Here is a 5659-nt window from a genome sequence, read left to right as displayed (position 1 = left end):
CTCAGGTCGGCCTTCCCTCAGACCTCTTCCTCTCTGCAGCAGGGTTTGCTCTCCTGTGTCCTGAGACCATCCTCCTGAGGAAGGCTGCAGCCTCCTTTTCCTTCCTGTCTGATTCTTTGTCCATGGCCTGCCTTGTGCTTGCATACGTGTGCACACTGGTACCTCCACCCAACTGTCCCCACCCTGGTTGGCAAGCCCCAGGCCCACTCCTGTTGCACAGCCAACACGCGCCTCACCTCTCCCTGCGACAGCCCGTGATGCACTAATGACACTGAAAGGAGGGGACAGATCCCTGTTGGACCACAGGGTGTGTGGAAGGGTGAAGGGCGCCCAGTGGAGGCCTCCTAGGGTCTCCACCGGGATACCAGCAGATGGCGTAACTGAGCACTTACTGTGTACCAGCAGCTTCCCCAACACTTGTGACGTGTGCTACTCCGGGGACTTCGCACAAGGAACCCTTCTCCCTTAAGAAACGGGGAAACCGAGGCCCAGGGAGTGCGGTTGCTTGCCCAAGGTCACCTAGGTGGGAAACACTGGAGTCAGGATACTGCCTCGGGCAAATCTCTGACTCCCTCTGACCTCAAAGTCTGCAAAAGCAAGCTCACCGCACTCCCCAGCTGGGTCTACGGATTCGCGCGACTCTAACGGTGACACAGAGGAGAATTGCGTCCGCCCCTGCCAACGTCCCAAGAGCGGGGCGGCTCTCACGGCTACCTCGCTGGTCATCAAGGTCGCGCTGGTTGTGTGGGGTCCCGCCTGAGCATTCCCGGGGACGACGGCCGCCAGCCTCTGACAAGTGGCTGCCCCGTCACGCAGCCCTTCCTGCGGGCCTCCGTCCGACCCCCGTCGCAGGGACACTCTCGCCCGGGCAGGTAGGGGTCGGGCCAGGTGGGGTGCTGCGCGCGGCCGGGAATGGAGGATCGCGGGGCTCCAGCCTTCGGTCCCCAGCGCTTCCGGCTGGCCGGGGGGCTTCCCACCCCATGTCCTTCCCCTGGCTGTGGGGCTCAAGCGGTGGGCGGGCGGGACCTAGGCGCGACAGCGGGGGGCGGGGCAGGTGGGCGTCTGGGCGGAGCAATGGGTGGGTGGGACCTGTTGGGCAGTGGGTGGGCGGGGCAGGGCCTGAGCGGAGCAAGGGGCAGGAAAGCGGGTGGGCGGGGAGCGGGCGGGGTCTGGGCGGGTGGGAGGGGTCGGAGCAGGCGGGGCAGCAGAGGGCGGGGGCAGGGTGGGCGGGTCTGGGCGGAGCAGTTGGTGGGCGGGGCATGTTGGGGCGGGGGCAGAGGGCGGGGCCTGCTGGCCAGTGGGGGCAGGACCTGAGCGCCTCAGCGGGTGGGCGGGGCAGAGGGCGGGGCCTGAACGGAGCAAATGTCAGACAGGAAACCTACAGTAAATGGATTCTGTCTAGCGACTCTGGGGCTGTACTTTCTGTCTGTACTTTCTGGGGCATCCGTGAGGTTACAGTTTTGCCTAAAATAGGTTTTCTTTCTGTGGTGGAAGAACAACTGGCACCTTGGCTGTGAATTCTTGGTGAGTCATCAGCAAACAGGCACCCAGAGTGAAACTGCGCTCAGCTGTTAGTTGCTATTTACTTCTTGTCAGCAGGGGAGAGAAGTAAGGAGAGTTAATTGGAGTGTGCAAGTGCCTGGCTCTGGAGAAAATATGGTCAGTCCCTTTTTAGTTCTTCAGTCTATTTTTGTTTGAGCATCAGAGAAAGATACTTAATAAATGCTTTTCCATAGTCAAATGGGATAAAAATTTCACATTATGTAGAGAGATTCCTTTCATACCATCCAGAGATGGCAGATATTCCTTCTCTCCCACCTTCTGTAATAAAGGACCCCTCGATGGTGCTCTAGGCCAAAAGCCACTGCACAGTGCTGCACACACACCGTGTGCCATGAGCTCTGCGCTTCCAAACAGGTGACTGGCAGTTCCATGATTAAACAGTTACTACCGGATCCATCAATTCCAGGCCCACACACGTGCCCAAGGGACACGAAAACATACATCCACACAGACACTGGATACAAATGTTCAAAGCAGCTCTATTCCCAGAGCTAAAAGATGTAAACAACCCAAATGTTCATCAACAGATTAATAGATAAGCAAAATGTGGTCCATCCGTACAATGGAATATTATTAGGCTTTAAAAAGGAAGGGAATTCTGACACTTGCTACAACATAGGTGAACAGTGAAGACATGTTCGTGAAATAATTCAGTCACAAGAATGAATATTATATGATTCTATTTATATGAAGTCCCCAGAGCAGTCATATTCATAGACGGAAAGTAGAATGGTGGTTTCCAGGGGCTGGGGGAGGTGGATGGGGAGTTAGTGTTCAATTATTTTATTTTATTTTTAAATGGTTATGTTAGAGGGGCGCCTGGGTGGCTCAGTCGGCTGAGCATCCAACTTCAGCTCAGGTCATGATCTCACGGTCTGTGAGTTCAAGCCCCGCGTCGGGTTCTGTGCTGACAGCTGGGAGTCAGGAGCCTGGAGCCTGCTTCAGATTCTGTGTCTCTCTCTCTCTCTCTCTCTCTCTCTCTCTGCCCCTCCCCTGCTCACGCTCTGTCTCTCTCTCTGTCAAAAATAAATAAGCATTAAAAAAAATTAAATGTTTATGTTAGAGAGAGAGAGAGAGAGAGAGAGAGAGAGAGTGTGAGTGAGGGAGGGGCAGAGAGAGAGAGAGAGGGAGACACAGAATCCAAAGCAGTCTCTCCAGGCTCTGTCAGTAAAGAGTCTGACATGCGGCTCGAACCTGCAAACAGCGAGATCATGACCTGCGCGGAAGTCAGACGCTTAACTAAGCCACTGAGGTGCCCCTATTTTATTTTGTTTTGTTTTGTTTTAGAGAGAGAAAGAGAGCAGGGGAGAGGGGCAGAGAGAGAGAGAGTGAGCGAGCGCGAGAGAGAATCCCAAGGAGTTTCCACATTGTCAGCGCAGGGCTCAATCTCACCACTCTGGGATCATGACCCGAGCCAAAATCAATCAAGAGTCAGATGTTCAACAGACTGAGCCACACAGGTGCCCCTCGGGAGGGAGTTAGTGTTTAATGGGAACAGTGTTTCAGCTTGAGGACAACGAAAATGCTCTGCAGATGGGTGGTGGAGATGATTGTACAACAATGTGAATGTGCTTAGTGCCACTGAACTGTACATTTAAACATGGGTGAAATTGTAAATTATATGTAATATATGTATGTATATATATTACTACAATTTAAAAATAAACACAAAACCAGGACTGTGTTGCTGTACTGACTCCAGCAGTGGAAGCTACAGTCAGGGCCTCTGGTCCTCATGGTTTCTCCGAGCCCTCCTTTTCTTAGTATAGTGGGAATGACAATCCCCACCTGTCAGGGTCACCATGAGGTTAAAGTGGGCCACCACAGGTGTCCCAGGACTCTCACTCTAGGCCTGGACCACTCTAGATAGACCCTTTGCTCCTAGCCCCAGGTGCAGCTTGGGAAGATTCTCCTCTCCTTTCCCCTGGAGTCACACCTGACCTTAACTTACCATTTAATGTCATAGTTGGAGGAAACTGAGATCAGTCATGATCAGCCAGGAGGTGCTCATGGGAGCTACCGTAGGAGCCCCACCTGTTCTCATCTCAGGGTGAGGGATTGCCATGTGCGATTCTGCAGACATTTTTAGTGGTTACAACTGGGAGAGGAGTTCACTGGCATCTAGTGGATAGGGGTCATCAGCATCCAGCAATGCACAGAACAACCCACCACAGAGCAGCCCCTGGAGGCTGGTTCAGATACCCTGCTCTAGACCCCAAGACCATCTAACAACCCAGGGAAAGGCTAGCTGAGGGATGGGTGGGCACAACTCTCCGGTGGGCAGAACTCCACACTCCAGAACTCATTCTTGCTCTGGGTGGTTCCAGGGCCCCTAACCACCATGGGCCCAGTTGTGGACTGAACATGTCCCTGCCAAAAATCCATATATTGAAGCCCTAAATCCCAATGTAATAATACATGGACATGGGGACCTTTGGGAGGTAATTAGAGCTAGATAAGACCATCAGAGTGGGGCCCTTGTGATGGCATTAGTGCCCTTAGAAGAGAGGAACCAGAAAGCTTGCACTCTCTCCCTCCCTCCCTCCCCCCCCCCTCTCTCCCCACTGTGTGAGGACATAGTAGGAAAGCAGCTGTCTGCAAGCCAGGAGGAGGGTCTCACCAGGAACCAAAACAGCTGGCACCTTGGTCAGGACTTCTAACCTGCAGAATGGTGACAAGTAAATGTCTGCTTGTTTAAGCCCCCAACCTAGGGCATTTTGTCACAGCAGCCCAAGCTGGTGAAGACAGGCCCCTTCTGCTTGCAACTGGCCCAGATAGAGGCTTCTCAGCATTTGTGTGTGTTTGTGAATCTGCACCTGCTGCTTGCACCAAGGGAGTCCATTGCGCCAAGGGAGTCACTGCACCTTTCCTGGCGCTGGGGATAGTTAGCCCAGCATGTGGAGATGTAGGGTGTGCGAGCGGGCCATTTTAATTAGATGGCATGCAGACCCCCCTCTGCCCAGCACAGGGTGCACCGCCAGACCCAACCACACCTCGAGGTAGGACCCTGGGGGTCGTCAGGTGGGGACCTTGGTTACGCATATTAAGATACAGTCTAATGAATGGATACAGGGTTGCGAAGCATACAGGACCTTTCCTGTGGGTTGCAGACCAGAGCCCCCTAATACAGTTGATTGATCCCAAGATAGGCATGGATTGATTCCCACCAGCGCCAATCCCTACATGGGAGTTCTGGGATTGGGCCTGAGAGCAATTCGGGCCAATCTCTCCCCAGGGCCCTGGATGGTGAGAGAAGTCTGGGGACTGCAGAGTCCCTACCTTGTCCTCTCCCCCAGCACCTGCACGGACACACTCACACAGCACCTGTAAACGCACACAGACGCACGTGCATAGACACTTGCGCGCGCACACACACACGCACACAAGCGGAGGCACATTGATGCACATCGATAAGCACATAGGCACGTGCACCCACGCACTCCGGGACAAAGACGAGGCTCTGGAGGAGCGGTGGGGCCACGGCGAGCCCGGGCTCACCAGGACAGGGACCTTTGACACAAGGCGACCTGGCCCTGGCCTCCCGACCGCACGTCCGAAAACGGAACTCGCCCTTGTGGCTCCCCCACCCGGCCTAGCGACGTCTCCAGGTGGGTGACAGGGCGTGGAGGCCGCGGCAGCAGGGTAGCCCTCCCCTGCTGCCCCGCCCCGACCCGGGCCCAGCACCGCCCTCCCGGCTCCTTGGGAGTGCGAGGCCCGGCTCCACCCGCTGCCTCCCCGCCCCTGGCTCCGCCCCACCCCGCCTCGGGACCCCATTGGCTGTGGCCGTAACAACCTTGTCCTCAGCCCCGCCCCCGCCCCGCCCATCAGCCTGCATTGGCAGCGACGACCTCATCCTCCCAGGAGGGGCGGGTGGACGTCGGCCTGGAGGCGGAGACGAAAGAGAGATGGACGGGCATCCCAGCCAATGAGCGCGCGCAGCACCCCTAGCAACTGAGTCTCGCCAATGGCGTGGCGGGGCGGGGCCGCGCGCTGTCAGCTGCGGGGGCCGGGGGCGCGCGGCGATCTGCGGACGGCTGGGCCCGCTCAGTGCCTCGGTGCCCGGTCGCCGCCTCTGCGCCGTCCCGTGGGCCGGGCA

This window comes from Lynx canadensis, chromosome E1, assembly GCF_007474595.2.
Source record: "Lynx canadensis isolate LIC74 chromosome E1, mLynCan4.pri.v2, whole genome shotgun sequence".
In the NCBI taxonomy this organism is placed as follows: Eukaryota; Metazoa; Chordata; class Mammalia; order Carnivora; family Felidae; genus Lynx; species Lynx canadensis.
The sequence above is the reverse complement of the archived record's forward strand: the minus strand, read 5'-3'. Positions refer to the sequence as shown.